This window comes from Peromyscus eremicus, chromosome 15 (genome assembly GCF_949786415.1).
Source record: "Peromyscus eremicus chromosome 15, PerEre_H2_v1, whole genome shotgun sequence".
NCBI classification, from domain to species: Eukaryota; Metazoa; Chordata; class Mammalia; order Rodentia; family Cricetidae; genus Peromyscus; species Peromyscus eremicus.
Genome location: NC_081431.1, coordinates 28,641,798 through 28,651,576, shown reverse-complemented (window position 1 = coordinate 28,651,576; position 9,779 = coordinate 28,641,798). Strand labels below are relative to the sequence as shown.

At 46.7% G+C, this 9,779-nt stretch overlaps 1 long non-coding RNA gene across 1 annotated transcript; it reads right to left on the bottom strand.

The window, feature by feature from the left end:
- Nucleotides 1-7,019: 7,019 nt before the first annotated feature.
- Nucleotides 7,020-9,383, bottom strand: LOC131925494 (uncharacterized). The gene is made up of 3 exons (XR_009383266.1): nt 9,143-9,383; nt 8,906-9,005; nt 7,020-7,390 (listed from the first exon to the last, which is right to left on the bottom strand). It is a non-coding gene; the product is annotated as an uncharacterized LOC131925494 (long non-coding RNA).
- Nucleotides 9,384-9,779: the final 396 nt, after the last annotated feature.

The following is a 9,779-nucleotide window of genomic DNA, read 5'->3' as shown; positions in this document are numbered from 1 at the left end:
AGGTCAGTGTAGTGCTATGCTCTCTAGGCTTAAGAAAGTGTACAGAAACACATGCACACTGGAAAAGGGTTTAGAAAATTATTTCTGGCTTGCACAGAATTCTGTTTTCCTGGAAAAATGGAAAGCTATAGAAATTTCTTGGTTCCCCTCACTCCCAATTTTCTTTTCTTTCTTTCATTCATCTTGTTAGAATGCTTAACTTGTTTAAAAGTTAAAGACATGACTTATACTACTTAACATAATTTCCAAATAAAATATAGTTTAGGTACTAATAGTGATTCTGTTGTAAATGCTGAACAAAATATGGCGTATCCATACAGTGGAATATTATTTGGCTAATAAAAGGAATATACTGTCACATGCCACACTGGGGCTGAACCTTGAACACATTTTGCTAAATGAAAGAAGCTAGCCATAAACGACAATATAGTGTATGAGTCTACTTGTGTGAAATGTCCAAATCAGGGAAATTCATAGAGACAGAGTAGGTTAATAGTTGCCAGACTTAGGGAGGTAAAATTGCTAAAAAATATAAGGACTTTTTTTTGAGGTGATGAAAATGTTCTAGAATTAGCTAGTGTGGATGTACAGACATAGAAATATATTTTAAAAACCAATGAATGGTACATTTCAAGTTATTTATTCTTATTATGTATATACAATGTGTGAATGTCTGTATGTCATGTGAGGTATCCCCAGAAGGTAGTGGATCCTCTAGAGCCAGAGTTATAGGCAGTTAGTTGTGAGCCGCCTAATATGGGCTCCGGGAACCAAACTTGTGTCCTCTGCAAGAACAGTACATATTCCTTTTTGTTTGTTTGTTTTGTTTTGTTTGAGATAGCCTGTCTCTATTATGTAGATCTGGGTGTCTTGGAACTCACTATGGAGATCAGGTTGGCCTTGAACTCACAGAGATCCACCTGCCTCTGCCTCCCGAGTGCTGGGATTAAAGGCGTGTGCCAGCGCCCATCACAACGTGTATTCTGAACTCCTTAGTCACCTCTCCAGCTTCTGAACTGTATATTTTAATTGGGTGAAATATATGTCAACAAAGCTGCAAAAATCCCATCATTCTGGTAACTGAGTGCGATCCAAGGGTCAGTGGCACCCCATCACTTAAATCTCAGCCCCTTCATAACCAGCAGAAAGACCTGTCATTCTCGGTACTCAGTAGGACTGCAAGATAGGAAGCAAGTGTCCAGCAGCTGGATGATTCTTGAAAGTTTTCATCGGATGAGCAAAGTAAGAGAGAGTAGGCAGGGCGAGACGGCTCAGTTGGTAAGACCCTTAGCACCAAGCCTGACCGCCTGAGTGTGGTCCTCAGGTCCCGTGCTGTGGAGGGAGAGAACTGGCTCCTGCTGGTTATCTTCTGGGAGAAGGGGAGCATAGGGCAGCAGCAGCGCCCGCAGGCTGCAAGCGTTCTGGTTGTACCCAGGGAGCCACAGAGTGGCCAGGGACAGAGAGGCGTGTGGCGGCCTGCGGAAACGTGTCGTTATTAAAAGAGAGCACGGGGCTGAGGCACCACCCACAGGTTGCAAGGACAATGGTCATGCCTGGTGAGCCTCAAGGGCAGGGAGATATGTGGGGGAGCCTGGAGCTCACAGAGATCCTGCCCCTTGATGTCCTGCCTAGCTGAAAGATCACCCCAACTATGGGCAACAACAGCATATCCAAGATGAGTCTTGGCAATGGTCCAGTATTTATGGTGCTTCAGAAACCAGAAACCTTGAACCCGACCAATGACTCATTGCAATGAGTATTTGCATGTGAAGCTATTTGGGCAAAAGAAAATATACTGTGGGACACACTGCAGTTTGCAACGCCACTTCCACAAACAAAGATGAGGTGGAGAGGTGGGAAAGACGGAGGCTAGAGCGGCAGGTGCACAGTGGGAGGCCGCAGTGGAGTGAGTGGGGAGCATGTTGTTGCCAAGTAGGGCCAGCAGAATGGTCTGCAGCAGCCTGGAGCTCCAGAGGGCTCTACCCGCCCCAAACACGATGCCTAGATGCCCAATTGCTCTGGCTCTGAGCAATGACAGGATGTCTGAGATGGAGAATGGTTCATTTTCTGGATTGGGCCTCCTGGAAAGATCTCCATGTTGATGCCCATGGTCCATACTGATGTCCATAGTCTGTGATGATGTCTGAGGCCATGCTGATGTTTGTGATCCATTTATTGCCAGACGACAAACGGATGTCCATGTCCTGGGCTGCCATCTGAGGCCATGTTGATATCTGTGGCCTGAGCTACTTCCAAGAGCCAGGTGGATGTCCATGGTCTGTGCTACTGCTGCGAGCCTTGTTGGTGTCCATAGTCCCTGCTACCGTTGAGGGCCTGGTTGATGTCTGGGGTCCATGCTGTGGCTGAGGGCCGTGCTGATGTCAGTAGCCTGTACTGCCACTGGGGACCATGCTGAGGTCCATGGTCTGTGGTGCTGCTGGAGGCCATGTGAATGTCTGTGGTCGTCAATGTTGTTGCCAGAAACCAGGTGAAAGTTCATGGTCTATGTTGCTGCTGGCTGTAAAGGCCAAGGAAGCTTCTTTTGCAGTGGTGTTGATGACTGAGACTCAGTTGAGAGTGAGAGACAGAGAGGCTTCTGTGACAACCTCTCCCCGCCACCCCCAACCCCCAAAAGAAACAGTCTAGATAGGAAGCCATTGCAGAGAACTCTTAAAAAGTGTGATAAAGATGCTTCAGTGTATCTCTTCACAGTTGATGGCTTCTAGAAGGAGTCAGGGTGGGGAAGGAATTGGTTTTCTTTAAGGGGCTGGCCAATGGGAGTTTGACCACGCTCCAGTGAGTATGTGGGCAACACAAATTGGACTTGGTATATATTTTCTTCTTTTACTTCTTTTTTTGTTTGTTTCTTGTTTTTTGTTTTTTCGAGACATGGTTTCTCTGTGTATCTTTGGAGCCTATCCTGGAACTGGCTCTGTAGCCCAGGCTGGCCGCGAACTCACAGAGATCTGCCTGGCTCTGCCTCCCGAGTGCTGGGGTTAAAGGCATGCGCCGTCCGGCTTCTTCTTTTTTTGAGGAAGGTCCCAAGGGTGGGGGTGAACCTGGGAGGATTGGGAAGTGAGTGTGATCAGGATGCATTTCTGTGAAATTCCCAAATAATCAATAAAATTATTATGGGGGGAGGGGAAGCAAAAATGTGCCACAATTGAGAGACTGAGGACCTTCTGAGGTTATTAAAATTTTACAGAAAGAAGGGCTGGGGATGTAGCTAAACAGTAGAGGGTTTGTCTAGCATGTATAAGGCTTGGGTTCAATCCTGAACACTGTAGTTTTTAAAGTTAAAATATTGCAGGAAAGATTCTTAGAAAACAGCCGAGAAGATGCGTTATCTCAAGAGCAGCGGGAGGCAAACGTCACCAAGATGGGGTGGGGCCTGGTTTATAACTCACTCCCCCAATTAAGATTATTGTTCTAAAAACATTATACAAAGGATTGCAGAGATTGCTGACTCAGTAAAGGGCTTGCTGCACAGCCTGAGGATCTAAATCCAATTTCCAGCCCCCGTGTAAAAAGCTGGGCCTGGGAGCCTGTGCTTGTGATCTCGGGGCGGGGGAGGTGGAAGATCCCTAGGGCTTGCTGGCCAGCCAACCTAACAATCACAGTCCTAGGTCCGTGAGAGACACCCTCGCTCCAAAAACCGCGCGCGCGCGCGCGCACACACACACACACACACACACACACACACATTATACAAATTAAAAATACAAAGGAATATGTTTATTTCTGTTTTCTCCTATTTTAAATTATGTATATGAGTGTTTTACTTGCATGAATACATAAATGTGTGCTCCTCCCCCTTGGAACTGGAGTTACAGGCTGCTGTGAGCTGCCCAATAAAGGTGCTAGAAACTGAGCTCATGTCCCCTGCAAAAGCAGTAAGCACTCTTGACCACAGAACCACCTCCCCAGTCCCTATGGCTGCTATTTTAAAAGTTACACTCGACCTTGCATTTGTTCCTGCCATTACACGTTGTTAACACACAGCAGACTAACCAGAAACTTTATGGTTGTGTATGCTGTCGAGGGAAAAAGAGCCAATCTGATTTGATCTGTATGCTCAGCGGACAAAATCTCATTTGTAAAATAAATCTCTACATTAAAACCCACTGTCTCAGTCAGGGTTTCTATTGCTGTGAAGAGACACCATGACCACGGCAACTTTTATAAAGGAAAGCATTTAATTGGGGTGACTTACAGTTTCAAAGGTTCAGTCCATTATCATCATGGTGGGGAGCATGGTAGGGCGCAGGCAGACATGGGGCTGGCTACATCTTGATCAGAAGGCGAGAGAAAGTGGACTGACTCACTGGGCATGGCTTGAGCATAGGAGAACTCAAAGCCTACCCCTACAGGGACACACTTCCTCCAACAAGGTCATATCTACTCCAACAAAGCCACACCTCCTAACAGGGCCACTCCTTATGGAGGCCAATTACATTTAAACTACCACACCCACATATTGTTCTCACCAGGGACTCAGGAAATACAATTAGAAAGCTAAACAGAGGTGGTGCAAGCCTTTAATCCCAGCACTGGGAGGCAGAGCCAGGCGGATCTCTGTTAGTTTGAGGCCAGCCTGGTCTGCAGAGCAAGATCCAGGAAAGGCTCCAAAACTACACAAAGAAACCCTGTCTGGGGGGTGGGGGGTGGGGGGTGAGGAGTGGGGGGTGGGGAGTGGGGTGGGTGGGGGGGGGTGGGGTGGGTGGGTGGGGGACGGGACGGGGACCGAAACCAAACAAAACAACAACAACCAAAAAAACAAAAACAAAAACAAAAAAAGAAAGCTAAACAGAGCAAAGGTAGAATGGTCATCTTCATCACCACTCTCTCAGTAATGAAAATTTTATACAGTAACTTCTGTCAGGATAAGGACAGACACAGGCTGGAACACAGGAGCCAACGGCGTTATTGAGTAGGGTTGTTTTAACACATAGCTGAAACAACAGTCCGGGAAGACAAGGCACTAGAGAGTGAATCCTTCTATAAATTTGAAAAGCTGGCTTTGAACTTCGAAAGCCAGAGCCCAAAGCCCACAGCCGGAAGGAAGCAGGACACACACTTTATCCCCAAGCTACAGAATGAGTAGGAAGAACTGCTGCCTCGTGAGGCCTGTTTACCTTGTAGATAAGGAGCCTGCTCCGGAATGTAAATCAACTCCGCCACTCGCTTCTGTGGCCACCGGTTTTGTTTGGTTGCAAGAATCTCTTGATGAAGAAAGCAATGAGTTGATTCCTGTGCTGGCTGGCCTGAAGCAGCACCTCCCTACTGCGAACATGCGCTGCTTTGAGGAGTTCTGAAGGATGGGAGAGACTTCTGTCCGGACTCGGGGGAGGGGGACCCAGAAAGGAAAGCAGAGAGTGAGAGACCGTGGTTCTTCTCTGTGAGAACGTTCGGCCCTGCTCCCCACCGCCCCTCATCCTTATGCCCTCATCCGATCACTCCAGAAGCTCGGTGCCTGAAGCTCGGTGGTGTTGGGACCTGTGCCTTTCAGGTACTTAGGGGAGACGAGGAGACTCTTACAGAAAGTACCCTACCCCTAGTCTGTGTCCCCAACATGGTGTACCTAGACTGAAAATCACCTCCAGGGTCCTCAGAGCACCAAGGTTCAGAGCTGTGGTACAGGTTGAGGAGAAACCAGTGTGACAGCTTAGGAGACCCCAGAGGCCTTGGTGGTGTGGTGGGCCCTCACCACTAAATGAGGGTAGAGTCACATGGCTGTGATAGCAAGTACACCTACAGCCAGGGGGCAAAGGCCATGTCCCCAGCCTCCTTTCTAGCATAGGCTACATCAGGGCTGCTTAAGGTTTTCTCCCTTGTGACCCCCTTAGCCTGAGAAATTTTCATGTGGCCCCAGGTATACAGGTATATAAAATAAACATACAATCAAACATTGCTAATGTATCATAAAATATTGGTTTCGATCTAAACAATTTATATACATATATAACCTCACTATTATTAACGATGAAAATTTGCATGCCAATGAGATGAGTGTGCTTCTTTATATTTGCATAGCATTCAATCGTGGCTGAATATTTGCTACAGTGGAGCCTAGAACATCTTCGGTGTTTTAAAGAGCTAACTGGTATTTTCTTTAAAATCATCAGTGCTGAGAAAGCTTTGCATAAATGCATTCTATAAAACAACAGAAGAAGGTTTAGGGCCATTTTGGAAAATGTTGCAAACTTAATTCTGTTTTAATCAAAGCCAAAATTCTTGTAACCATTTCGTTTGAAACTCAGTACAGCAACTCAAATAGCAGTTTTTAAAATATGACACTCTTATTCAATCCAATCCAAACACATACGCGTTTAACACACGATGTGAGAAATCATCGTGGGGAGATAGTGGAAGCCTTTGTCTTCTGTAATTAAACTCTGATAGTTTTTTTTTATATTTAATTTTATTTTGTATGTGTATGTACCTGAGTGTATGTGTGTACACCATGTGTGTGCAGGGACTAGAGCTTTTCGAGCTGGCTAGAAAAGGGTTTTGGATCCTCTGGAACTAGACTTACAGATGGTTGTGAGCAGATATGTGGGTGCGGAGACCTGAACCTGGGTTTCCAGCAAGAGCGGTAAGTGCTCCTACCTGCTGAGCCATCTGTCCAGTCCTTTTTTTTTTTTTTTTTTTTTTGGTTTTTCGAGACAGGGTTTCTCTGTGTAGCTTTGCGCCTTACCTGGAACTCACTTGGTAGTCCAGGCTGGCCTCGAACTCACAGAGATCCGCCTGGCTCTGCCTCCTGAGTGCTGGGATTAAAGGCGTGCGCCACCACCGCCCGGCTTTTTTTTTTTTTTTTTTTTTTTTTAAGAACAGAAAATAAATAGTAAAAGCACTACAATTCTTACATACGTATTTCAGATGTTGTATGGCGTGACGTGTGCAGTGACATATGTGCATGTTGTATGTCCAGAACCATAGCTGAAGGGAAGTCGTGTATTATAACATGGGCGAGCCCAGCCAGACACCTCAGATTCATATGCATTGAGTTTGAACTAACGTTTGGTCGTTACACATTTTACTATTGCCAAACTTTTCACAACCCTCGAATTCACTTATGCAGATTTAAGAAGCTGGAGACCGGATGCTATTGCAGTATCTCAGGCATGCACGTGGGTACCACGGGTTGGCTAGGCTTGGTTCATATCCGCCTCACTTCAGGATCTATGCTGATGGAGCTGGGGATTGACCATGTACAGAAAAGAAGAGAAGAGGTCCCCTCCCGATGGCTTTCTTCTTCTACTCTGGTCCCAGTCCTCCACTGGATGAGAGGAAAAAAATCACCATAGCCCAGAATCGGAGAACTGTTCAGACTTCTGCCTCTTTTTCTCCTTTCGTCTTTCCCTCGCTAAGGAAGGAGTTTGGGTTTTGGCTGTAATAAAACGAACAATTTTGCAATAAAAGGTGTGTGTGTGTGTGTGTGTGTGTGTGTGTGCGCGCGCGCGCGCACATGCACGCGTACTGTTTTCTTTTTAATCATCAAGCACTAGCACTATGATGCCTACAGGATGCTAGACCCTGACAACGTAGCCACCAAGGTGGAGAGGCTTGGCCGGAGGCAAAACGATGCTTTGTGTAGAAAAAGCTGTTGCTCTTCGGAATAGTTCTTCTAACCCCCATTACACTGTAAGTTGAACTCTGCCAAAGAAAGCAGATGCTCCCTGGATTAGCTGTGTCACCAAGCCATGCATCTCCTGTGTAACCCCAGGAGTAGAACAAAGCAGAGGCACAGAAGTATTTTTTTTTTCCCCGAGACCAATCTTCAGTACACATTCTGCAGAGGGAATAAAGTGTCCTTCAAGGAAGGGCAGCTTTAGAAATTGTGTTCTCTTTTAAAATTAATTTCAAAATCCAGTGGCAAGGGTGGAAGAAAAGCCTTTAGCATCCCTTACAAGGCACGGGATAAGGTCAGCCATAAATAGCAGAATGCCTCTCCTAACTTAGTTTGCAGGGAAGGTCAGACCCAGACGGTTGACAGAGAAAGACACGCGGAATAAAGGAAAGAGTTCACAGGAATAGGACATGGCAGAATGCGGAAATAAATTAGAGGAACCTGCAGAGTGAGCATTTAGACTCCCTGGAGGACACAGACGTCCTCAGCGAGTCCCGCTGGAGAGAATGCTGGAAAGGTGTGATCCAGGCTGTTTAGGGGATCTCCCCATGAGAACACTGAGCAGAATTGGGAGATTCTTTGGGTTATAAAGCCCGGAGTGAGCAGCTATCAGGAAGTAGCACAGGGTTAAGCAGAAGTCTTGGAAATCACCTGGGCAGAGGTAGAAATGCATATGCATGCGCGCACACACACACACACACACACACACACACACACACAGAGGCATGGTCATAGATATCTGGTGTGGTAAGAAAGTGGTTAAAAAAAAAAGTTCCTGATCCTGGAAGTGGCTCCTGGGTCATTCCTCCACAGACAGAAGTCTCAGTGAGTGCCTATTCTGAAGGTACTAGAAAAAGAAGAGGTGTTCTGGAAGCTCTTTTCCTCGCTTGCTCATGCGGGGAATGAATGCAGGATACAGCCTGTTTGCTCCAAATATATCTATTTGGATACCACCTTCAGGGCTTTGTTCATCGGTGACTTTATGGAAACAGCAGCACAATTCATTGAGAGTAACTATACTCCCAATATTAGAACACGGGACCCCGCGGCAGTTTGTATGTATTATACACAGACTATACACAGTGAACTAAGTGAACGTGTTCTTTGTTATGATGGCTTGAAGTGTCGGTTTCTCTTTTTCTTTCATGAAAGTGAACTATGTGCATCGGTTCACCACTTCATCTCCTTCCAGACCAAGCAAGACAGGGCAGTGGGAACCAAGGCCCTTGCAACCGTGCGGCTTATGACCTGTCTTCTCCGGGTGGGTGTGCTCACCTTCTGACTCTGCAGCAGACGTGCTCCATTCAGTTCTTTCTGCACAGCCACTCCTTTGCCAGGGCCATAGTGGGGCCCCGTGGACTGCTATAAGAATTCTCTGGAAATAGGAGGCAAGACCAAGTAACTACTGCGATGGGGGAGGGAAGGAGGAGAGAGAGAGGAGAGAGAGAGAGAGAGAGAGAGAGAGAGAGAGAGAGAGAGAGAGAGAGAGAGAGAGAGCTATTTGTTCCTTACTGTGCTCTGGGCAGCACACAATGGCAGAGGAGACCTAACTTCGACCCAGGGCGATTCAGGACACCTGCAGAACCTGGGGTAGCCCCCACAGATCTGGGTCCAGCTGAAGAAGAAGCAAGGTTCAGTACAAGGTTGCCTGTGGCATGGGCAGCAGCACTTTCGATGCCAGCCCTGGCTGTGGGCATTCGGGGGAGACAGATCACAGGAATGGAGTTGCTATGGGTTGAACGAACGCATCCCTACAAAAGAACCTAGTGCTAGAGAGACAGTGTTTATGTCTTGTGTTGGTCACTTTTGAGTTACCATGACAACATAACCCGCCCAAAAACAACACAATGGATGAAGGGTTTATTTCACAATCTCAGGACGGGCTTGCAATTTCGGGGGTCAATCCTGGTGGGGAGGATGTGGCACAGGGGAGCATCATGAGAGCGAGGAAGCAGAGAAATACTACGCATTAGCTTTCTCTCTTCCCCACTTTTATTACATATGGACCCCCAGGCTGTGGGACGGTGTCATTCATATCCAGGGCAGGTCCTCTCCCTTAATTAGTTCTCTCTGGAAATATCTTCACTAATTTCATAGGTACTTCTTTCCCTAGTCAGCTTGATGGTCAAGATTGACAGTCACATAGCCG